Source organism: Onychomys torridus, chromosome 4, assembly GCF_903995425.1.
Source record: "Onychomys torridus chromosome 4, mOncTor1.1, whole genome shotgun sequence".
Taxonomy (NCBI): Eukaryota; Metazoa; Chordata; class Mammalia; order Rodentia; family Cricetidae; genus Onychomys; species Onychomys torridus.
The window spans coordinates 102,605,623-102,631,294 of NC_050446.1; the positions used below are offsets into that span (position 1 = coordinate 102,605,623).

At 46.2% G+C, this 25,672-nt stretch overlaps 1 long non-coding RNA gene across 1 annotated transcript in view; it reads right to left on the bottom strand.

Moving 5' to 3' along the window:
• Nucleotides 1-1,165: 1,165 nt before the first annotated feature.
• The window catches only part of LOC118582883, a 174,270-nt gene continuing 149,763 nt past the window's right edge, over nucleotides 1,166-25,672 (bottom strand). Inside the window, exons 3-4 of the long non-coding RNA XR_004944803.1 lie at nucleotides 3,205-3,402; nucleotides 1,166-1,342 (exon numbers count right to left, since the gene is read on the bottom strand). This is a non-coding gene — a long non-coding RNA (uncharacterized LOC118582883). The remainder of the gene's footprint in view (nucleotides 1,343-3,204; nucleotides 3,403-25,672) is intronic.

The window sequence follows — 25,672 nt, forward strand, 5'->3', positions numbered from 1 at the left end:
AAAAGAATTGTTGCTTTTTATATTTAAGTATTCCATCAACTTCTGGGTTATTCTTGCATATCTAAAGGTATAATGACCTTGTGGTAGTATTGTGTTCCCCAAAAATATTGTTAACCCTATTAAACTTATCTGGGGTCAGAGAACAGAAAAGCCACAATATTAAGCATAGAGGTTAGGCAGTGGCACTCATGCCTTTAATCCTAGCATTCCAGAGACAGAAATCCCTCTGGATCTCTGAGTTCAAGGCCACATTAGAAACAGCCAGGCATGACATGCCTTTAATCCCAGAAATCCAGCCTTTAATCCCAGGGAGTGATGGCAGAAAGAGAAAAATATATAAGGCATGAAGACCAGACACTAGAAGCATTTAGCTGGTTAAGCATTCAGGCTTTGGAGCAGCACAGTTCAGCTGAGATTCATTCTGGATGAGGACTGAGAGGCTTCCAGTCTGAGGAAATAAGACCAGCTGAGGAACTGGTGAGGTGAGGTAGCTGTGGCTTGTTCTGTCTCTCTGATCTTCCAGCATTCACCCCAATGACTGGTTTGTTCTTATTAATAAGACCTGCTAAGATTCCTGCTACATGACCTAATTGTCTTTATGTGAATAATCTATTGTACTCTAAATTATATGAACATACAAGTATTATGAACAATTTGTAATAATCTAAATTATTCCATGAATGAAGTTTCTTTGCTTTTTCACTGGTCTATCCTGCCCCTTCTGTCCTGTAGAATCCCTGTGTGTAAGGGTCAGTTTCTGAATTTCTCTGATTTTATTTGAAGTTGTTTGACATCTCTGTATCAATGCCCTACTCTCCTTAATCAAAGTTTATATTAGTGCTGATGGTTATCCTCTTGTCAAATTTTACACGCAAAAATACCTGTTGAGATTTGGGGTGTGATTGTGTTGAATTCAGAGTGTCGTTAGAGGATGAGCGACATCTTTGTCCAGTTAAATCTAGTTTCCATTCAAGACCAGGGTCAGACAGTCCTAGTCACTCGCTGCCTCTCTCCTCTCTTTTAGAGCTTTCTCAAAAGGAAATGAAATTCACAATGAAAACCCAAACAACTTGCACATAGTTTGTGAAACAGAAGCAGAAAGATGAGATTTTTATTACTGACAAAATTTTGAATTAATACATGACAATTTTTTTTCTATCTGCAGTCTTCTATTGGATGGATTTTGCCAACTTTGCTTTTGAACAGTTTATTTGAAGACTCTCTTGAGTTTTCCACGTAGACAAGCACAGTCCCTGCAAAAGCCCTGCAGGGCCTCTCTGCTTCTTCTGAGCTTCTTTCCCCTGTCTTTTGTCTCATTGTTTTAGGTACAGCATCCTGCAAACTGAAGAACGAAAATATTGATAACAGCCTCCTCGTCTCCTGCTGGTGTTGACAGGAGTGCTCCAAAGATTTGCCAGCATTATAGTGTTTAATACACATTTTTGATAAATATCTCTTGTCACAATAAAGTCATTTCTTATAATTCCTACTTTGAGCATTCAGCTCACTTATTTCCAGCCTCTCGTGATCTTAGGTCAGTGATAGACACTCATCATCTACTTCAGCTCGGGTGGGACGGCGTGTAACACTTTACTACTACGTCTATTCCACAGAAATTTCGCCCTTCACTCCCTGTTTAATCTCTGAGTCATTGAGAAGTGATTGTTGGAGTTGTCAAACATACGAATGTAGCAGGAATCTTAGAGGGTCTTATTAATGAAAACAAACCCGGAGCCAGGTATTGGGGTGAATGCTGGAAGATCAGAGAAGCAGAACAAGCCACAGATGCCTCACCTGGTCAGTTCCTCAAGCTGATCCTGTTTCCTCAGACTGAAAACCTCTGAGTCCTCATCCAGAATGAATCTCAGCTGACTGCTTCTCGAAAGCCTGAAAGCTTAACCAGCCTAGTTCCTGGTCCTCACGCCTTATATGCCTTTCTGCTTTCTGTTCCACTTCCTGGGATTAAAGGCTCACTTCTTGGGTGTGTCACCATGCCTGGCTGTTTCCAATGTAGCCTTGAACTCACAGAGATACAGATGAATTTCTGCTTCTGGAATGCTAGGATTAAAGGCATGAGTGCCACAATTTTCTAGCCTCTGTATCTAGTGGCTGTTCTGTTCTTTGACCCCAGGTAAGTTTATTAGGATGCACAATATTTTGGGGAACACAATACCACCACATATGACTTTGGGATGCTTTTCTAGTTGATGTCTACTTTAACAGGGTTAGGTTAAATGCTTAGAGAATCTGATCTGTGTGAGTTTGATGAAGTCTAGGTGTTTGTACATGTCCTTGAAACCTAGGGAATGGTTAAATTGTAAATCCTCTGTGCCTCTTCAAAGCAAATAAGGACTATTATGGGATGGTCTTTCTGTATGCTGTGAATGTATGTTGTTACCATTGGTACCATTGGTTAATAAAGAAGCTGCTTTGGCCTATGGCAAGACAGGTTATAGATAGGTGGGAAATCCAAGCAAAGATACAGTGGGAAAAAAGGTAGATTCAGGGAGGCGCCAGCCTGCCACCCAAGGAGCAACATGCCAGTAGACCAGTAAGGCCACGGCCACGTGGCAATACATAGATAAATAGAAAGGGGTTAATTTAAGATGCAAGAGTTAGCTAGCAATAAGCCTGGGCCATAGACCAAATAGTTTGTAATTAATATTAAGCCTTTAACTGGTTATTCAGGTACCAGCAGGTGGGAAAGATTTATCCCACTACAGGCTATCTTTAATTACTAAACTTTGCACACATACATATGTATACAATCTATAATACACATACATACACATAACCACATGCACATATGTACAAACATATACACATGCATGTATGCACATACAAACATCACACAGACACACAAATATGTACACAAAGTACACATAAGAACAAACATATACACAAGCATATACACAAACATACATACGTATATGCACACACATGCACATATATAGGAGTTCATATTCATGTATGCATATATATATACACATACACCCAAACATGGATACACACATTTTCACACATATATACATACTTACACACATGCTTAATCACACATGTACATGCATGCTCATGTATACATATGCACAGATATTAATATTTATACATTTTATTTTTAAAATCTTTCATGTACTGATAATTTTTTCAATAGCTTAAAGGTGATTTCTTAATTTTTGATGAAGTTAGAGAAGAAAAGATTCATACCTGTGATTCTGTCCATCTGTTTCCTGTGTGTACACATTTGTCAGAGTGCTGAGGCCTTGGCTACCATCGCTGGTCTCCGTGGTGTGCAGTTCCCAGCCTTTCTGTGGCCACTGGCCCTGAGTGGCATCATTCCTTCAGCAGTGACGACTCATTTCTGTCTCACAGGAGCTGAGCTGAAGCAGCCTGCACCTGCTGCATCTGCTGACAGACCTCACAGTTACTATCTCGTCAATGTGTGTTAAGTTGTTATTCCAAGCCAGACTTTGTGGTGCTTGGGAGGCAGAGGCAGGCAGATCTCTGAGTTGGAGGCCAGCCTGGTCTACAGAGTGAGTTCCAGGCCAGCCAGGGCTGTCTGGAATAATGAATAACAACAAGTTCTTATTCTTGCTTCCCCTCACCCTGTTGTTTACCAGCAGTGGGGAAGCAGAGTGTGCACAGGTCTGCAAACAGCAGGGGACCACACCAGGCACACCAGGGAGGCCGCTGTCCAGGAGCGGCTACAGAGCCTGCACTTGATGGCTGTTTCTTAAATAAAGAAAGATCCTAATTCAAGGCCCACCCTGGTCTATTTGTCCCTTGACATTGTTAAGCACATATTCCTGTCCCTGGAATCACACAGGGGCTGAGCTGAGCTGAGGCCTTGGTGGAAGATGCTATTCCTGCCGAGGGGGGTCCCGGATGACTCCACTCCCTTGACACATGACATCAGGTATAGGCAGAGCACCCACAGAATGTGTGAAAGCCTCTTGCATTGGTGGGGCCGTGGTACTCCCTTTCGCCAACAGTTGGTGACATCAATTAGTGGCTGTCCCTAGGCTGGGTTTATAAACCTATTTTATATTTTACTACTGTCTTCACTAGGGCCAGTATAGGTCAGACAAACCAAGCCCAGGATGTCAAGTTCAAAAGGACACACTCACTTTCAGGTACCAGCTCTGCCCTTGCAGGGACCTGGGAAGAACGCTTCCTTAGACAATGCATCCTGGGCAGCAGGCTGTCTTTTTTTTTCTTGACAGTCCTGGCTCTGGTCCCTACCACTCCCTTCTGCCTACCCAGTAGAGAAGCCATGTACCAACAGGCACCTCTTGCTTTCTCTGTTGCTCTACTGCTACAGTAAAGAATCCAAGTAGCCTTCCTGGCTTGTCTGTGTCCATCAAAAGAGACTAAGCACAGTGTAGATGGGGGTGGGGGTGTCTCGGGGTCTCACCTGACTAACTCACGCATTATATTCTTCATCTTGGGTTTCCCCGGCTGTTTTACACTGCCAGGGCTAAACCTTCTCCCAAGAGGAGCTTTGCTTAGTTAAGCAAGGGGAACTCTGGTCCTTGCAGAGGTGAGGATGATGAGGGAGGAAGGTGGAAGGCGTTTCTGAGGTGAGGTCCACTGGGTTGCTTGTAAGTCCTGGGGCAGGACTCAAAAATTAGTAGATGGTTCTATTAAGACTTCCTGGTACATGGTGAAGCCTTCAACGAGGCAAGGACAGGGGAAGTTGGCTTTGAGTAAAATGAGCTTGAAGCAGGGACATCTGGGCACAGTGCAGTTACAGGGGTCAGGGCTGGGAGTATGACCCTCCTCTCCCCTCCTCCCCAGAGGCTTCAAGTTCCCCAGCACACTCGCCCCCAGCCCTCTGTATTGTTATCCGTCTGAGGGAGGCTGTTGTTTCACAGAAGAGATAAAAGTTAATCACAGATTGGAACTGCACAGAAAATAAGAAAATATCGATGACTTCATTCACCTGAGTACCCGCCTGGGGGAAGTGTTCAGCACTTTGCAGTGGTCAGACCAGTTCATCCAGTTCTTGTTTTTAAAATGCAGGCTTGGACTTAAACAAAGGCCTGGACCCATGAATAGGGGGCATTCATTGGCAGTTCTGAGTCACCCTGCAGACCTACTGCGCACCCACATTTGTCTAGACAGTGAGCTGCAGCGTCTGTTTACTCTTCCAGCTGTCTTTTCACTGGACAACCCCCAAGGCCCTCCCTCTCTCATTACAACCCTTATCTGGTCGCACATCACCCCAGAGACTCCCAAACAGAAAGCCAGGCCAGCAGCACACACCAGTTACCAAACACTAGTGCCTGTGTTCACGGCCCGGCGAGTTCTCAATTCTGGCTATCCGGGTTGAACACCAGGCAACTTAGTCCTTGAAGGAATGTGAACTTGGGATAGAATTCAAGTTGAGTCTGAACTAAAAGTGGAATGGGTTTTTATGGTTGTTGCCCAAGTGTTAAGAAATACCATGTGGCACCTGGGGACCAAGGTAGCTGGAAGCAGAAGGCTAACCCAGTGTGTAGAGTCAAGGGACCTCCCAGGCAGGGACCCCAAGCCTGCCCATGCGGGAGAATCCCATCACACACTGAAGCTGGGAGCTCATGGGGCTAGAAGCTCAGAGAAGGCACTTGAGATATTGGAGAGGTTGAGAAACTGAGCTGTACATGAAGACAATGGTGGTTACGGGCAGAAAAAGAAAGGTGGCCTGTAAGACATGCTCAGCTGGCAGAGAGCTGGCCTGGCATCCAGGAAGCCACCAGCACACCATAAAACGCATGCAGTGGTGCATACCTGCAGTCCCAACACTCCTAAGTTCTTGGAGGCAGAGCGATCAGTTCACAGCTGTCCTGACTACTCAGAGATTTCAAGGCCAGCCTGGGCTACATGAGCGCTTTTCTCACAGGAAAAGAAAACAAAAAGACTAAGCATGTCATTTTTATTTTTAAAAATGGAAGACAATTAACCTTCAATTACAAATGGAGGATATTCCTGCTTAGTAGCATCATTGGGAAGGTCTAAATCATTGTTTGTCTCTCTTCACCTCCCAGCATGCACTCTGTCAAGACTTTTGCTAGTTAGATGCCAATGTGTCCCAGTTCCTCCCAGCATTTTCTATGGGCTTTCATCTTCCTGGAACTTTCATCTTTGGATCTCATCTCCTAACCTACTCTGACTTCCTGACATCCATCCCTTCAATCATCCCCATCTGGCGTAAAGGTGTAACTCACTTACATAGTGTGCCTCTGGGGATGCCCTGGGGGTAGAAATGAGCTGGAGAGTGTGTGTGGGTCCAGAGACTTGGGTGGATGAGGAAATTTGCTGGTGGATTTTGATTGTATCCATATTGTTAGCGGTGGATCTCAGGACTATTAGAACCAGAGAGACGATATGCCAAGGATCCAGAGACAGCAGGGGAAGGGATCTATCTATCTGAATTCGGAAGTGACCTTAGGAGAGCCAGGGAAGAAGATGCCCTCTACAGAGGAGAGCCAAGGGACAGGGTTCAGGTGGGAGGTTCCACCAAAACAGTACCTCCTTCCTAGTCCACATCAGGGTGTCTATGTCTCAGTTGAGCTGTCATAAAAGATCTCCATGGGGACTGAAGAGATGGCTCAGCAGTTAAGAGCACTGGCTACTCTTCCAAAGAACCTGAGTTCAATTCCCAGCACCCACATGGCAGCTTACAACTGACTGTAACTCCAGTTCCAGAGGATCTAACACTCTCACACAGGCATACATGCTGGCAAAACACCAATGCACATTGAAAAAAATGATTTAAAAAGTATCTCCATGGGCAGTGCGTGCTCTCAGGAGGCAGACTGGAGTAAGACAGGAGCCAGTGAGGCTTTCCAGTTTGCACTTATGCTAGAGAGCTTGCTGGCTGCTCCAGCTGAATTTAACCCATCAGAACAGCAGATACGGAAACACACTCTACAGATTCTTACAAAAGAACAACAGAGCTTGCCACAGGTGTGAGTGGCAGGTGTGCACTCTTCTGAGAAGCAGCGTGAATTTCATAGTGTCCCAGCTCCGTCGCTGGCTTTGGCCTACTGTCCCCAACCTCATAAGCATGACTGAGCCAGGACTAGGCTCTGTGTGTCACAGCTATTTGGTTTTCATTGATGATGAAACAGCATACTCTTCCAGAAGACATGTCTAGTCCAAATGAAATAATAGCAAATGAAAAGTGTAAAGTCATGTGGGCTGCAGCAGGACTAGGTGGCCTAGAAGCTAAGAGAAACCACCTAAGATTCCTGGTATGGTTCCAGAGCACAGCAAAGGCTCAGTCAGAGCTTTCCTTCCCTCAAATCCCCCAACTTGTAAAGGAATCATGTTGGGAAGGGATGGGAATTTGCTTTTGTCTTAGGTGCATCTGGACCACGGGTCTGTATCATGACCCCATGATAGCATCTCTTTTCCAGGGACACCATGGTTTCCAATGTGACTGGCATGGGCTTCCCTTCAGCTGCATGCTGAGGCACCTTGGGGTAAGAGCTAGGTAGCTTCTGTCTTGGGAAGCCAGCCAAGGTCTTTGTGCCGAGAAGGGATGCTGTGTAAAATGTATACTGTGTAAGAGAGTAAGTAGATGGGCAAGTGAGAGGGGAAAGGAAGAAGGGAGGGAGGAGAGAGAAAGCCAAAAGGAAGACAGAAGAAGAGAGAAAAAAATAAAACAAAGATGTTGGTGATGCTTTACTGGTCTACAAACTAGAGTCCCTAATTTGATTCTAGACACTTCTAAATAAAATTTCAGCGTGGATCATTCAAATGTACAGCGGCATGAGGAATAAAATAGCCACCATCCACTGAGACTGACCTCTATGTAGCATGTAGCACAGGGGCAGATACTTTGGAATCCATGATTCTGGAGATGTCCAAGTCCCTCCAGGCCTGGCGGGCCCCTGGGAGCCACCCCAACTCAAGTGGAGAGCCCCTTCCCCTGTTCGTGTGCCTCCTCCATCCATACCCTACTGGGTCCCATAGGACTGACCATTGTCATCCCTGGCCTCTCTCACTTCTGTTGACAGCTCTGTGACTACCCAGCTTCACACAAAACCACTCCTCTGTAGGAGGTTGAGAGTGCCCTGCCAGGGTGTTGGCAAATGAATGTATTGTATTGCTCAAGTTTAATCTGAAAGTAACTTTTTATTTATTTTTGTACAGTTAATCCAAGCAGAAGCATTCACTGGAAAGTGTTCATACAATCTAGATGAAGCAAGAGCCCCTTTCTGCCCTTCCTTCTGCTGGCCTTTCCTTTCCTGTGGATTGGCTGGCCAGCTCCTTCATCCATTTTTCTCCTCAACTGTTACTCATGATTTTTTTTTCCTTGCTGATTACTAGGTGCTCCCAGCCGAGCCTGGAAAACAGCCTAGAATTTTTGTTTTGTTTTGAGACAGCTCTGGTTCTGCAGCTTCTCTCTAACTAGTGAACCTCTTCCCCAGTCTCCTAAAGGTTGGATTACAGAGGTGCCTAGTGAGAGTCTCTACATGTGTGCAGACATTATAGTTGTGCATAAATGTAAGTATATGTGCATGTGTATGTATACTATATATTGACATACATACATACACAATCATAGACAATATGTTACAAATGGCCTCTGCTCTATTACTGTCTTTGTCTCGGTTTGTAGCTATTTCTGGTTTTAAGTCAGAAGTTTCACATTTTGATGAAGGCAGACTTACCACTCTTTCCCCTTCATCCTTGTGAGCTGTCAAGGCCCTTGCTGCGCCCACTTCAAGGTTGCAAACAGATTTTCCCATATTTCCTCTTAGCTTTAATCTTATTTATTTATCTTTTTAAAAAAAATTTTTGAGACAGGGTTTCATGTAGTCTAGACTGGTTTCAAACTTACTATCAAGATATAGCTGAGAGCTGGGTGGTGGTGGTACATAACTTTAATCCTATCACTCAGGAGGCAGAGCCAGGCGGCTCTCTGTGAGTTCGAGGCCAGCCTGGTCTAGAGAGCGAGATCCAGGACAGGCACCAAAATTACACAGAGAAACCCTATCTTGAAACAAACAAACAAACAAACAAACAAACAAAAAGATATAGCTGAGAATGGCCTTGAACTCCTGATCCTCCAACCTCTACCCATCACAACTGATTTACACAGTAATGGAGCTCAAACCCAGGGCTTTGTGCATGCTAGACAGGGGCTCTACCAACTGAGCTGTATTTCAGTGTCCCATATACCTATTTTACATATTCATGATCCCTCCTCTGTTGTGACCTGGCTCCAATGGGTCCCTCTTTAAGGGAATTTTGAGGTTGTTCTTTTTCTTTTTCACCAATTCTTGGAAACATTTTTGTTTGCCGATGTCTGTCTGGTCTTCCTGATTGCCCAGGTGGGGTGTAGAGACCCTCAGGGGTCAGCCCAGGGGTAGCTCTTTGAGCTAAGTCTGACTTTATCTCTTCTCACTGTTTGCTAATTCATGCAAGAATTCTGTGCAGACAGACATCAGAAGGACCCTTCTGTAGTTTACTCTGCTCCCTGGAAAGCCAGGGCCTTGGTCTGCCCTGCTCTCCTAGAAGCTCCTAAGAGTAACTGGTATCTGTGTGACCTTTGTAGAAGCGTACAATGGAAGAGAAAGACAGAGAGGAAAAACCCCCTTTCTGCCATGCAAATATGCTACAGAAAACAAACATGGTCTCACATGGGTTCATCATCTGAAGAATTTCATTTTATTTTTAGTTATGTGTACATGCATGTGTCTATGTGTATGTACACATGTGAGTGCAGGTGCAAAGGAGTCCAGAAGAGGGCATCAGATCCCTTAGAGGCGGGATTTCAAGGCTTGTGAGCCTCCTCTTGTGTGTGCTGCAAATGGAACTCGGGTCCTCTGCAAGAGCAGTATGTGCTCCTGAGCCCCCTCTCAAGAGTTCCTTCTTCCCTCCTTGGCGAGCTCACGCAGATCACACAGCATTCAGAGTGTGTTACAACTGTGCAGCTATCTTAAGTGTCATGGACATGGGACATTGAGGTGTCATAGAAGGTACATAGAGGGTACTGTTGTAAACACCTTGATGTCTTCTCTCCAACTCCCCCACAGATTAAAAAAAAAACCAATCTGACCACAAAAAGCAGTTTCCCAGTTGATTCAGAAATACATACAAAATCTACTCTGGTTCTGGAGCTCTAGCTCTGCTTTAAATATACAAAGCATAAATGAAAACGCTTCATATATCCCAATAGAGAATGTGGGGAAAGCCACTGATTCCTCTAGTGTTAAGGGAGACAGAGGAGCCTGGACCAATACAAACAAACCTCCTCTACCATATGGTTTTACCATAATACCATGGCACCACAGGCCCAAATAAGCCTTTCTTTCTTTATACAGTGTTTGCCTTGGGAATTTTGTCATGGTGGTAGGGCACTGACTTCATGGTGTCTTAGTCTATATTCTGTCGGAGTGGGGAATTTACCATCACCTCATAAAGTACCTGACTGTCAATACCATCATGACAGGGATACAATGTCATCTTGAGTGCAGGGGAAGACATTTAAACCACAGCAGAAAGAGCCCACCCACACCCCTATGGTCAGAAATGCATACAGGCTAATGGGGAGAGGTGTCAGGTGGAAAGATCCAGAACCGCTGATGTGACTCCAGTGAGGAACCCCTCTCTCTTCACCCCACTTTAGTGTCTCACATTCTCCCCAACATCCAGGGCAACCTGATCTTAGAAGCATTTGTTGCCACAGCCTGTAGAGAGCTGCCCTGATTGTGGAGTGTTTTTTATTTTATATTTTATTTCTGAGAGATTTTGAAAATCATGTCAGGAAATTGGAAAAGTTCCTCCAATCCCAGTGACTGCTAGGTTCATTTGAGGTTTTTAGTATCAATAGGCCCTGAGGTAAAAAGAGAAGTTTGCCAGGTCGAAAGCCATAGTGCAGACGGAAGGTAAATACTATGTGGTAGGAAGCTCCTGAAATCCCACTGGAACTCTGATTTCTTCTTTCCTTCTTTCTTTCTTTCTCTCTCTCTCTCTCTCTCTCTCTCTCTCTCTCTCTCTCTCTCTCTCCTTCCTTCCTTCTTTCTTTCTTTCTTTCTTTCTTTCTTTCTTTCTTTCTTTCTTTGAGGAGTGAGGTGGGGGTAGTTCTGGTTTTTCAAGACAGGATTTCTCTGTGTAGTCCTAGCTATCCTGAACTCCCTTTGTAGACCAGGCTAGCCTTGAACTCACAGAGATCCACCTGCCTGTCTCCCGAGTGCTGGGATTAGAGGCCATGTGCCAACCACTGCCCGCCTGGCTGGAGCTCCAGCTTCTTTACCTCAACCCACATTCAGAGGAAGCTTTACTCCTGACACTGAACTTCACCATCAGCATCCCTCTGCTGCCTCAACCCAGCTCTCTGCCTCAGCACCCGGGCAGAGACATGTCTAAATCCTCCGTCTCGTTCAGTTGTTCTTCCTGCAGGTACCAGCCAGTGATTCCAGTAGAAGACATTGCACCCAGACTCTAGGGTAAACCTGACAATGTGACTGCCGCACACAGGCTATAGACTCTGGGAAGAACCCACCAGGCTGAGAAAGTCAACTCCTCTGGAAGTGGCCTCATCTGCAAGCTTGGTTAGCAAGGCCCATCTTGAAGGCTGTGCTGATTGCAGGGAAGGAAATTACTCGGGCTAAACATTGCCTAGGGCTGAAGAGTTGACTCAGTGGCTAAAAACACTTGTTGCTTGTGCAGAGGACTAGGGTTTAGTTCCCAGCAGTCACATGGCAACAGCCACCTGTCATTCTCCCTTCTGGCCTCCATGGGCACCAAGGATGCACATAGTGTACTTCCATACATGTAGGTAAGACATTCATGTGCAAAATAAATAAATCTTTAACAATATGTACTTACTGAGGAGCCTTGTATAGTGTGGTATCTATAAACATTGCATTTAAGGAAGCTGAGACAGGAGGATGGTGAGTTTGAAGCCAGTATGGCCTACATGTGTAGTGAGGTATTATCTTTTAATATATGGTGCGGGGAAGTCCTTGGACTCGTAAATACAATATTAAAACAACTTTCTCCATTCTGCATGAATTCAAGTTCATCCATCCAGGAAAGCAAGCAAATATGGTGTTTCCCCAAGGCCAACTTTCGGGTATGCAAGCACCAAGGGACAAGTTCTTAATGAAGCATGCTGTGTAAGCATTTCCTGTGATTGCATTTCTGACTCCATGCACATTTTCTGTCCTTAGGGCGCATGGGGAACAAAAGGGAAGTATTTCTTTTGGGAGCCAGAGTCACTTCCAAGGCACTTAACACCCTTTTACCTGGTGGTCACCGTTATGCAAATGAGCACCACCCACCTGGTCTTGCCCCCCCCCCCCAGAGATTCTTTTGGTACCAATTTTCCTGGATATGCTTTTGTTCCCTTCCTTCCCTCTCTCCCTTTCTTCCTTCCTCCCTCCCTTTCTCCCTTCCTTCCTTCCTTCCTCCCTCTCTCTCTCCCTCCCTCCCTCTCTTTCTCCCTCCCTCCCTCCTTCCCTCCCTCCCTTCCTTTCTTCCTCCCTCCCTCCCTCCCTCCCTCCCTTCCTTCCTTCCCTCATTCCTTTCCTCCTCTTTCTGCTTCCCCTTCCTCCCCCTTCTTTTTGCTCTCTGTCTCTCTTTCTTATCTCTGTCTCAGTTTTGTTTCTGTCTGTCTGTCTTTCTCTCCCTCCCCACTCCCCCTGTTGTTAGCTCTCCCTTCCATTCTATGCTGTAGCTCTACAGCCTTTAAGAGGGAGGAGACTCGTGTGTGTGTGTGTGTGTGTGTGTGTGTGTGTGTGTGTGTGTGTCAGTGGACAGGGCATGTGGATGTGGCATTGTGGATCTGTGACTCAGAGGTCAGACATTGGCTGGGGCAGTAAGTGGAGTTCAGCCCCAAAGGAAACAGCATTGGTAACCCCAAGAACTGAGCCTTTTGCTACCATCCCTGACAGACAAGCTGTGGCTATGTGTCTCAGCACCAGACCCAGAATGTTTTCCACTTTGTGGATGTCAGCACCTATTCCCTTAGGGAACTATGCTACCATCGTGCCCACTTTATTGGAAGGACCCCATAGTGAAAGGACCAGTGGTCTTCCATACGTGGAGGCATCACTGCTTCATGGCATGAAGCCTAGGCTGCTTGGTTTGAAGTGTGGTCTTCTCATCCTTAGTTCTGCAGTCTCTGTTCTCTTTAAATGACTGCATGGAAAGATGTGGGAGCACAGAGGCCTGCAGCTGAATCCTTCCCAGGCTTAGCTCAGGCCCTGACACCTGTTCAGGGACAGCCAGGACACAGGTACCTGGCCTGACGGTATCTTTCCCACCCAAATATAAGTGATCCTCAACCCACTATGGGATTAGATAAAGCCATTTTAAGGTACAAATATCACTAGCCAAAAAATGCAACTTAATACCACTCACTGTGGTGGTATTGTGTTCCCCAAAATGTTGTGCACCCTAATAAACTTATCTGGGGTCAGAGACAGAACAGTCACAATATTAAACATAGAGGTTAGGCAGTGGTAGCACACGCCTTTAACCCTAGCATTCCAGAGGCAGAAATCCATCTGGATCTCTGTGAGTTCAAGGCTACATTGGAAACAGCCAGGCATGGTGACACATGCCTTTAATCCCAAGAAGTGAGCCTTTAATCCCAGAAAATGATGGCAAAAACAGAAAGATATATAAGGCGTGAATACCAGAAACTAGAAGCTTTTGGCTGATTAAGCTTTTAGGCTTTGAGCAGCAGTTCAGCTGAGATTCATTCTGGAGGAGGATTCAGAAGCATTCAGTCTGAGGAAACAGGATCAGCTGAGGAACTGGCAAGGTGAGGAAGCTGTGGCTTGTTTTGCTTCTCTGATCTTCCAGCATTCACTCCAATAACTGGCTTTAGGTTTGATTTTATTAATAAGACCATCTAAGATTCCTGCTACAGCTAACCTAGGGAAACATCCTCGCTTAACACAAATATGGTATAACATCAATGGTTCCCTGGCAACCTCATGGCTGCCTGGGAGTGCAGCTCCATCCCACTGCCTAGAACTGTACAGAGTACAGTATATGGGGCATATCATCAAATGAGGGAAAAGATCACTATTAAAACACAATAAACTGGGCAGTCTTGGAGACTGTTCTGTAAACTGATCTATCCTGGAACTCACAGATATCTGAAACTAGGACTCTAGAAAGTGTGGCACATGCAGAGGCAGGTGGATCTCTATGAGTTCGAGCCCAGCCTGGTCTACAGAGTTAGTTCCAGGACATCCAGGTCTACACTGAGAAACCCTATCTCAAAAAACGAAACAAAACAAAAAACAAAACCAACAAAAAAGCCATGTCCACTCTGCTCTCTCAATGCCGAGACCCCATCCAGCTTGAACCTATGTAGGTCCTATGCATGCTGCCACAGTCTCTGTGACTTCATTAGTCCTGTTGTGTCTGGGAGACACTGTTTCCTCGGAGCCAATCACCACCTCTAGCTCTTGAAATCTCTTGGATGTTTCTTCCACATAGATCCCTAAGCCTTGAGTGGAGGGCTTTGATGAAGACATTTGACTTAGGACTGAGCCATCCAAAGTCTCTCACTCTCCTCACATTGTCCAGGTGTGTGTCTCGTGTTAACTCCCATCGACTGCAAGAAGAAGCTTCTCTGATGAGGGCTAAGTGGGGAGCAATCTATAGGTATAGCAAAATGGCATACTTCTATCTGTCATTAGGAGTCATTTTTCTACTATGCTCTGTTAGCAGAATAGCAGTAGTGGATTTGGAGGAGTTAGAGGAGGGAGAAACATGATCAAAACATATTTCATGAAAAAATTAATAAAAAGTGAAAAGGATCATGGAAGGTATACAGGAAGTTTTAAAGGAAGGAAAGAGATGGAGGAAATTATGTACTTATATTATATTCTCAAAAAATCAAAGAAATAACCAAAATATATAACAATGAAAAGAAAATCCAAGATCTCCAGTTGAATCATCATGCATTGGTAACCATCTGCATAGACCAGGATGGGTCTTGGAAAATATTCTGCAAGATCAGACCCCCTCCGAGCTTAAAAAAAAAAAAAAAAAATGTTAATGTAAAACTGGAGCAAAAATGGTACAGTGGGGTGAGACTCCTGTCTGAACAGAGCCTCCTCAGCAGAGGCTCCTTAGAGAGGCAGCAGGGGGACAGTGGTGAGTCCAAGGGCTGACCATCAGACACCGGGGCCATCAGTTGATGTTTCCTGGGCTCTCATGGCTCTATGGAGACCATGTTCTGCTGCTGCCTTTGGGGGAGCAGTGGGAAGGCTGTTGGGGGCTCCCATCCTGCTCCGAGAGCCCTGGCTGCAGTCTGCAGAGAGCTCTTCGGGCTGCAGAGGTGACGCTGATGTCCGTGGGGTGTGAAGGAAGGACTCGGATTATCATTAGGACTCCAGTGTCAGCAAATGTGAGGCATGGTATGAAGGTGAAACAGATGTTTTTCTATCATCAGGCACAGCACAGGGGTGAGAGGATGTGTTGGTCTATCACCCACCTCTCTGGAAGTCCTTGTCCAAAACGAGATAGAGGCTGGTGCCCTGCTAGTGGAGCTGAGTGCTATAAAAGAACTGTGGAGCCCAGCTCTACAGTGAGTGGAGGTGCCTGCCATCAAACCTGGAACTCACAGGTGGAAGGAAAGAACTGACTCCTGAAACATGTCTTCATTCAGTCTATCTCAGATACGTAATTGGAATTTAACATCTTTTTAAAGAAAAGTAGAGGGGCTGCTGCAGTTTGGTTGTTGTGCCTTCCCCCTAGATTTCCCACATGGAATCTGACCTCCAGTGTGATGCCATTAGGAGACAGGGCCAAGGGGAGGAGACTAGGTCTTGAGGGCTGAATCATAGATAAGATGAATGCTTTCATGAAGGGGACCCCAGAGAACTGTCATGCCCTTTCTATCTTAGTAAGAATTTCAAATTCAAAACCCATGTTTATTAGAGCTGGGAGGATGGCTTGGTGAGTAAAGAGCTTCCTTCAAAAGCATGAAGACCTGAGTTCCAACTCCCGAACCCTCATACATGCAGCATGGTCACACACACCTGCAAACTCTGCACCAGGAATGAAGAGTCAGGAGGATCCCTGGGCTGGGCTGGCCAGCCTGTCTAGACTAATTCGTGGGCTCCAGGCCAAAAAGAGCTATCTTAAAGAAGGTGGACAGCATTCTGATGATAATATCTGAGGTTGTCCTCTGATCTCACTATGCACAGACACACATGTCCAAATACAACTACACACACATACATGTGCCCAGGCCTGTAGGTAGCAAAACAAAGCAAAAACAAACAAACGAAAAACCCTACAGCTCCAGATTGAGTGTGGCTTCCCTAAGCCTCTAGTTTGTGATTTCTAGAAAGGTCTAGAATAATTTTGCTGCCAAAAGGAATGTTACTGTTTTCAGTGACTCTGGAAATCCTGTGTGCCCTCATACCACCTTGCCCAGCCTGTGGATGGAGTGGGCTACCATAGCATTTCAGAACCACCTCCAGCTGTGTTAGCCAGTCCATCATAGCAAGGGACTCAGTTCTTGCCTTTTGGCTTTGTTTCTTTTGTTCTTGTTGTTTTTGTTTTGTTTTGTTTTTCAAGACAGGGTTTCTCTGTGTAACTTTGTGCCTTCCCTGGAACTCACGCTGTAGCCCAGGTTGGTCTCGAACTCACAGAGCTTTGTTTCTTAACAAAGACTAAATGAACACTGACTTTTTTCCCAACAAATCCTTCTTTTGGTAAGAAGCAGTATGAAGATGAAACACTGCAGAAAGGCTCTTGGGTAGACAGTGAAGAAGTAGTTTCTTAGGGCGGCACAGTGGGGCAAGAACGGGCAGATGGAAGTGGGTGACCTGGAGGCCAATTCACCCCAACTCATGCTTCGTGTTCATCTTCATGGCACCCAACATTGGTTCCTATCGCACCAGCCATCCCAAATTCCCAATACCTACAAAAGGTGATTGTGCCTCAAGGGGGTGACTTCAGTTGAGCCAAGGATACAGCAAACATTGTAATAGTTTAAGGCAGCAAAGATTGATTCTGGCCCACAGTTTCAGCCCTGTCCTCTGCTCTGGTGACTCTAGGCCCAAAGTGAGGCAGAGCATCCAGCTGGAGGGAGTATGCAACAGAGGCTGCTCAGTTCATGCAGACAGGAAGCAACAATGTCACCCCATCATGAATCCATGAATGGCTAAACCCACTGATTACATCAAATCCTCCAGGAAGCCCATTAGCTGTCAATCAAGCCCTGGATTAAGAAGGCTTGAGTTTGTGTATGGGGGTGGGGGACATTTCCTATTCAAACCATAACACCCTTCCACATCCAACCGTTCAACCCCTGATTAATTTGGGGGAGGTTCTGGGAGAAGTCAGCTTTGTACACACTCTGAGAGAACCATTACCCCCACACACAGACTGCAGCCATGGATTCAGGAAGCCTGGAAACCTCTGTGCCAATTGGCTGCTGACTGCTGAGATTTGGCAAATAGGTGACAGTGTACCTCATTTTCATGTCCACTTCCAACTTGGAAACAGCTGGAGAAATGTGCCCCTTCCCAGTGGCACAGGATCCTTGCTCCCCACTCGCTGCCTCCAGCTACCTCTGCCATCAGCTTTCAGTCAAGGCAGCCTTGAGCTGTATGTTCTTCCCACCAATGGCTTTTCTGATACCCTGCCTCCTGCCTTTGAGTTCAGCCAAACTCAAGGGACAGTGGCCAACTGACTTTCTCCAGGGAACTTCAAGTGAATACCCTTTGCTTCTTGACTATTTTGTTTTTGTTTGTTTTGTTGTTTGTTTGTTTTGTTGTTTGTTTGTTTTGTTGTTTGTTTGTGTTGTTGTTGTTGTTGTTAGTTTATTTCCAGCTCTCACAGAAGCACAGGCAATTTGATTGGGAGCCCCAGTCAGACAACAATGGCCAATGTGGTTGATTGAAAGTCTCCCTCACTCCACGCATGAACGCTCCAGAACAGTGTTGGAGCAGAACAAGACTCCTAAGTGATGGCTAAGCCCTACTCTGTTCCAGAAGAAAGGTAAAGAGGCCCAAGGCATGTCTGAAATCATTATGTTTTGACTTTAAAAAAAAAAAATCTCATTAGCCCTGGGACAATAGGACTATTGTCTGGTGATAGACAAAAGAAAGTTCTAGAAACTTGGATAAGATGCAGCTGAGCCACCTGAATGCCTGGGCACAGATTTCTACAGGCTGATGCCCAGCAGTGGAGAGATCAGAGCCAAAAGCCATTGGTGGGTGGCAGCCGCCCGCTGGACACCAAGTTGCCAAACCACCGTCTTGCCAGAGAGTCTCGGATGTTTGTAACAGGCTATGGCTCCACCAGGGATCAAATCTGTGATCTGTGGTGATAATTCAGATTCAACTCACGTTAGTCACCAGGCCAACCTTAAACTCGGCGAAGAGATGTGCTTTGAGAGGGGGACAGTCCTTCCGTTCTGCTATGAAAACAGTGGTGTCACCCACAGAAGCTGAAAACCCATTATACCTGTATTTTGCCTGGAGACGCTATTAGATAGAAGTCAAGGAAGTGGAATTCGGATACTTATTAAAAAGAGCAATTAGGGTAGTTCTGAATTTGTTCTTGGCTCCCTCTCCCACTAGTTTCTGATATTTTAAAAACTTGAGAAGAATTCAGGTCTCTCTCCAGACACGACTCCACAAAGTCGGTCTCCTCAAAGCTTGGCAAACGCATGGGGAAGGTGAGGGAGACGTGCAGAGCCTCCTTCCCAGGCTTGGCACGGACCCAAAGACTAGGAAGAGAAGGTGTTAAATTATCTTTGTTCTGCTTTAAGAATGTCTGCCAATTACTTGAACCAAGGTCCCGATTCCGCTCCTGTTAATTAGGCTGACATCGCAGAATTTACCAGAAGAAAAGCAGTCTGGAAATCGGCTCCCTTGTCTTGATGGCTTCTGTGTCGGCACGTGACTAGCAGTTACCATGGTGACTATCAGTCGCTAGTGGCTTGTCCACAAGTTGAACTTGCATCTGACAAGTCAAATTTGTCAGTTTGGGGAAAAGTGAAAAAGGTTTAGGGTTTTTTTTTGTTGTTGTTTTTCTTGATTCTCAAAATCACTGTTCTCCACTTTTCAGCTAGGCAGACTTTCCCCATGCTGCTATCCTGAGGTGCTCTTATCCTCTCGTGTGATCTGTGGCATCTGCAAAAAATATGCTCGCCCGCACCGATGGCCTCCCGATGGTCAGAATTTGAGGATAAAATAATACATGCTGTGATTCAGCCACAGACATGCTAATGGGGTGCCCATCAACCTCACTTCTTCTGATGAGAAAAAACTACCAGATTCTGGGCTTTTCTCTAAACACGATTTAATTTCCTTCTTTGTCATGGACTGTACCGGTGATGGGGGAGAGGCCTGCAAGGCTGCACTTTGAACCTTCACAGGTAGACTCTCGCGGCTAGGGTTTATCAGGTTGAAAATGAAAAGAGCATTTAGTAACGAGGACTCCACGCAGCCGACTGTTGTGGGAAGGTGGGGCTGGGAAAGAGGGACAGGAAGGCTGGGTGTGACCTTTCGGCTGAAGGAGTTCTGAATCCATTCATGGCTTGGTGCTGCTTGGGTACAGCTATTCTTACTAGGTAGATGTGTTTCCTCTAAGAAGGAATTACTAAGCCGCGCGGTGGTGGTGCACGCCTTTAATCCCAGCACTCGGGAGGCAGAGCCGGGCGGATCTCTGTGAGTTCGAGGCCAGCCTGGGCTACAGAGTGAGATCCAGGAAAGGAGCAAAGGTACACAGAGAAACCCTGTCTCGGGGGGAAAAAAAGGAGTTACTATGAATCTTAAGTGCCCCCAAAGGTAGGTGGGGTGGGGACCCTCTCTCTGGCTCAGGTCAGGAACCTTGGACTTGTCCCCACACCTCAGCTGGAGCTAGCCTGCCTCTCTCCATTGAAATCAAGATGCAAGTTCTTCTGGGCTTTTAGGGTCTGTTGAATTCGTAGGATAAGAACCATGTTTTAGACCCCAGATTCAGGCAGGTCCATCTCAAGTGGACAGCTGTGTATGGAAACAACGTCTGATAGCCAGTCTCGTTTGTGCTGAGAAAGCACTCAGCTGCCTGCGGGGAGCCTGTCACAGAAGCGCTCAGTCTCTTGACTCCCACCATTTTGCCTGGACATGAGTTTACAGAGGTGACACTGGGATCCTAAAGCACAAGTCAGGTCCCCCCACATGTGCAGAGTACCTTGGGTCTGAGCCAGGCTTTAGGCCCAAGGAGTAGAAAAGTGGGAAAGGTGCCTGGGGTGGCCTGTGATGCCTGGAGCATCCCAGTTTCACTGATCTACGGAGCACAGCCAGAGCCTTGGTGGCACAGCCTTTGGTCCCCAGTCAACCCTGTGACTGGGGCTGGTGAAAACACAGAAGAATCCTCCCAAGTCCAACTTGACAACCATCTTCTTTTTGCCTAGCTGTGAAGTAGCAGCAATTCCAAGGCCACTGACTTTACTGGACACAAACCAGGAGATGGCTCCATGCTGGAGAGAAGGCAGAGGCACAGCCTTCCTGTGTCCCCCATCCCATGTCACAGGAACAAAAAGAAACCATTTCTGAAACCAACACTGTTAGAGGGTCCAATCCAAAAAAGGAAGTTTGTGTCAAAGCAGCCCCAAACCCTAAATGATGCCACTATCATGTTCAGAGGGAGACACACAGTGGTGGGCTGTCCCAAGTGTCAACGGCTCACACCACTGGAGCAAGCTTTAAGCACAGTGCCCCACTATCAGGCTGTGATTTTATTTTCTCATGTGCTGTCAGGCATCTGTCTCTAGAAACCTGGCACTGTCTCTCACATCTCTTTGTGAAAAGAAATATAGACCAGGAGCCTGGACCAGGAAACAGGAAGAGAAACTGGAGTCCTTAGGCATCTGTGCAACAGAGGGTCGTGGTGATCTTGGCAGAGTTAGTGTCCAGCAACCATCTTGTCAACCAGAGATGCAGAGGCAGCTGTTGGTGAGGGCTAAGACCCGGCATCCACTGGGCCAAGACTGTAGATGGAACATGATGCATCCTCTGGAAGCACTAAGTGACAACTGGCCAACCCCTTCCCCCCACAGATCACACATAGACCACAGGGTTCCTGACTAGGGGGTGGTTGTTGGAGGGTCAGGGTCAGTCAGTCTACATAAACCCCACTTTACCAAGCCATCATTCCCACTGAGTACCAGGAAAATGCAGAGGCATGTCACCTGGGGCACATCTCCACCAGGCCCAAGTCCAGATCAAGAGAAGTTTGACTCAAGCTTCTTCGAAGAGAATGAGACAGGCACTTTGTGGCCAACGTTGTCACCTCCCTGCTTAAGAGAAGGTGTGTGGTGGTATTGTGTTCCCCAAAATATTGTACACCCTAATAAACTTACCTGGGGTCAGAGACAGAATAGCCACAATATTAAACATGAGTATAGGCAGTGGTAGCACACGCCTTTAATCCTAGCATTCCAGAGGCAGAAATCCATCTGTTCAAGGATACAGCCAAGCATGGTGACTCACGCCTTTAATCCCTGAAAGCAAGCCTTTAATCCCAGGGAGTGTTGGTAGAAAGCAGAAAGGTATATAAAGTGTGTGGGCCAGAAACTGCAAGCATTTGGCTGGTTAAGCATTTGGCTGGTTAAGTTTTTAGGCTTTGGAGCAACAGTTCAGCTGAGATTCATTCTGGATGAGAACTGAGACGCTTCCAGTCTGAGGAAACAGGATCAGCTGGGGAATTGGCAAGGTGAGGAAGCTGTAGCTTATTCTGCTTCTCTGATCTTCCAGCATTCACCCCAATAACTGGCCTCAGGTTTGATTTTATTAATAAGACCTATTAAGATTCCTGCTACAAAGGTGGCATGCAAGGGTCCCCAGAGAAATTCCAGTCAACCGATCCTCAGCCTACAGTGAAGGGAAATGTGGATGGAGATAAAACACAAGGTCTGAGCCAAACAGCTGAGGCTGCCTTCCCAGCTGATGTGAGGCTCCCTGGGCCATTTCCTTGGTGGTGAAGCTGTGAAATAGCGTCAATACAGTGTGTCACTCATTGAGGTGAGCTAAGACTTGAGTGAGATGTGTGTGTGTACATGTGTGTGTATGGGTGCCCCTCCATATTCATGGATGATTTGTTTCAGAACCCTCCTGTAAGTGCCTATACCCACAAATGTCCAGCTCTCCTGAATAAAATGGTAGATTGTATGCACACAATCTGTAACATCTTCCTGTGTGCTTCCAATCGTCTGTAAGTCATTGGTAACACCTTGAACTGCATTTTAAAGAGGATGCTGACAGTTAAAAAAAAAAAAGTCTGTGTATGTTTAACACACACACACACACACACACACACACCGAATTAAAAATATTTTCAAGGGGGTCGGCAAGAAGGTTCAGTGGTTAAGAGTGCACACTGCTCTTGTAGAGGACCCATGTTTGGTTCCTAGCACCCATGTTCAGCAGCTCACAGCTGCCTGTGACTTCAGCTCTAGCGGACACTGCTACCTTTGGCCATCTCCAGCCAGTCAGGCATCCTGTACTCACATGCACATACCAGCATCCAGACACACACGCATACATACAACTAAAAATTAAATAAATGAAGAAATACTTTTTTAAAATTTATGGTTGGTTGACTCCACTGATGAAGACTCTGTGGAGATACAAGATTGACTGTATATGTACGTTTTTATATAAAATGATGCACACTTATGTGAATACATGAAATTGCCTAATTAAAGTACATAGATTAACTTACAGGTCTAAAATGTAACTGAGATTTTAGCATGCTCTAAATGTAGATGAGATTGTGAGTACATATATTCAGAGCCCTCACTTAGAACAATGTTGGACACACAGTAACTTCCTCTTAAATGATGCTGTTGGTCTGTTCCGCTCTCCACTCTTTTTCTTCCTCCCCAGCAGGCCACCCAGCATCTAGTCTCCTTCTTGCAGGGGGACACCAATTCTCCAATAGAGCAAGCATTCATTAGGAGACTGTTTCCAGTGTTCCCTGGGGAAATGGAGGGGCAGGGTATAACACTGTGGTCAGAATGATGGATATGAACTGAAGAATGTTCTAGAAGGCAACATAAGAAAGCCCACTCAACCAGGAGTGTGAGGCTCCCTCAGTCTAGACATATATGAAAGAAAAGACACACACATCCCTGGTGTTGCTGAGGCCCACCGTTTCTCGTTGACTATTTTAAGACATTGACACTGATGTGGGCTTTGGGAGGTTAGGGGGAGACTCTAGGGAAAAGATGAAGTCTCAATCCCAAAAGTATGCTGATGTCATACTCAGGAAAAGGAATGGGATGAGGAGAGGCGGACGGAGGCAACCGGGCGGGAAGGATACAGGACAGCTTTGGAGCAGGCATCCTCAACCTGAGTCTCCATAACTCCAGAATCACAAAAACACCAAGTACAATAGTGACTTCCCGGCTCTAGGGAAATGGGAATGGATTATTTGGATGAGGCAAAGTGTTCAGACTAAGAGCTAGTCATTTAAAGCCAGTCTTTTGAACACGCTTCAGTATGATCAAGAGGGCCCTGAGGCTGGGTAGTGGTGGCACACACCTTTAATCCCAGCACTCAGGAGGCAGAGACAGGTGGATCTCTGTGAGTTTGAGGCCAGCCTGGTCTACAGAGTGAGTTCCAGGACAGGCTCCAAAGCAAGTCTGAGGAATTCCCAAACAAATCAGACAGAATGTGTAAACATCCACAGACTGCTGGTTATCACTCAACTATTCCCTGAGGTGACCATCAGGTGGTGGGAGAGAGATCATGTTTGTCCACTGAGAGGAAACAGGAGGAAGTCCCTAAGGCAGTGGTTCTCAACCTTCCTAATGCTGCAACCCTTTAAAACAGTTCCTCAGATTGTAACCCCCAAACAGGAAATTATTTTGTTGCTACTTCATACCTTTAATTTTGCTACTATGGGGAATCATAATGAATGTCTGATATTCGGGATATCTGATATGTGACCCCTGTAGGGTCATGATCCACAGGTTGAGAACTGCTGTCCTAAAGCAAAATGGCACTGGAGCTATCGACTGTAAAATATGCCCCCCACACATCTCCTCCTACCTCACCCTGGTCCAAGCTGCCATCCTTGCCCTCTAGGAACTGTAGTAATTCTACCCGACATAACTGCATGCCATGGGTCCCAAGTCCCAGACTGTTATCACACAGTATTCATCTCAGTGCTGTTGACAGTAGCCAACATGAAAACAGCACCAGGATCCACAGACACAGGCAAGGAACCATACAGTGCATCCACACAACAGAGTGTTACCCAGAAGTGAAAAGGAGGGGTCAGCCACCTGTGGGAACTTCAATAGGCCGGGAAGACACAGCGCCGGGGAAAATCAGTCTCAGGACTGATACCACATGGTACTGCTTCCATAAAGCGTACAAAGTAGACTCTTAGGCGGTAGAATGATGGTTGCTAGGGACTCCAGAGAGGCAGGTGAGAGGTGCTAATGAACAGGCATCATGTTTCCAGACAAGCTCAATGAGATGCTAAGCTCCAGAGGTCTGCCGCCCAGCACTGCCTGCCCTGGATGAGGACAGAGCTTTTACCAGGATGGAATAAAATGCTTTAAAAGAATTAAATGTGAAGACATAAACTTTTATCCAGAAAAGGGAGAGGCAGGAATGGGAGTGAGGAACCTTCCATCTCTGACACAGAGGTAGGGGGAGGAGGAGGATCGCCAGAGTGGCCTGCAGCTTTACAAGCGGGTAGAGGGCAGAAGTGGTGAGTTCGTTTCCTGGTAAGGTTGAATGCAGGTTGTTTCTTGTTTGTTTGTTTAAACTTTACTTTCAGATTGGAGGATGTAATTCCATCATAAGTTGAGGAAAGTGTGTGTGTGTGTGTGTGTAAGGTCCCAGGGCAGAGTCCCGGGAGCCCCAGCAAAGTTGACTATAGAAGCTCTGGGTCAGGCCAGCAAGTCCAGAGCCAAGAAGAGCCTGGGAAGTCTCAGCTGGAGTCCAGGCAGAAAAAGAGCAACAAAGTCCCTGCTGGAAGGCAGTTAATCAGGAAGGACCCCCTGTGGCTCCTGGCCTGCCTTCTTTTATCCAGCTGTCAGGATGCAGCCCACCCACTCACTTGGGGAAGGGGCATTGTGCTTCATCCAGAAATAGTCTGTTCAGAACACTGTTCGCCAAATCTCTAACAGACGGTAGCCTAGTCTAGTTGACACAGAAAACCTAGCCACCACAGCCCTCCGATCAGCCAGATTCCCCTCCAGAGGACTAAACCCCAGAGACCAGGTGTTGTCTGCTGGGGTTGGCTCTCCAGTCTCTTTCGCCAGACCCCCACCCCATCACGTGTGCCTCCTTGAATCTTGATTCAATGTAGCCCTATTCCCTTAATGAATTTGGGCCAAGTTTTATTGTTCTGCTGAGCTGGGCCATTGCCAGAGAGCAGGCCCCATACATTCTTATCTGCCTGGTGCTTATTACAGTAGCCAATCTGTTAACGCTAGTGTGTGAGTACACACACGTCTACGTGCACATTTGTGTTCAGAGACACCTTTCTGCCCAGTGGTCTGTGTATAAGAGCAAAGCCAGGATACCTCTCAGACCCTCCTCCAAGGCCAATTGGCAATACTTGGACAGTTAAATGTCCTATGGGTCACAGTCTGCTGATGTGGCATCATTGGATATGTAGTTTTAAGCACACTTTTAGTCAATGAGACCTCTCCTCTGTTCACTGACTTGGGTACATGCAGCACCTTCTGACT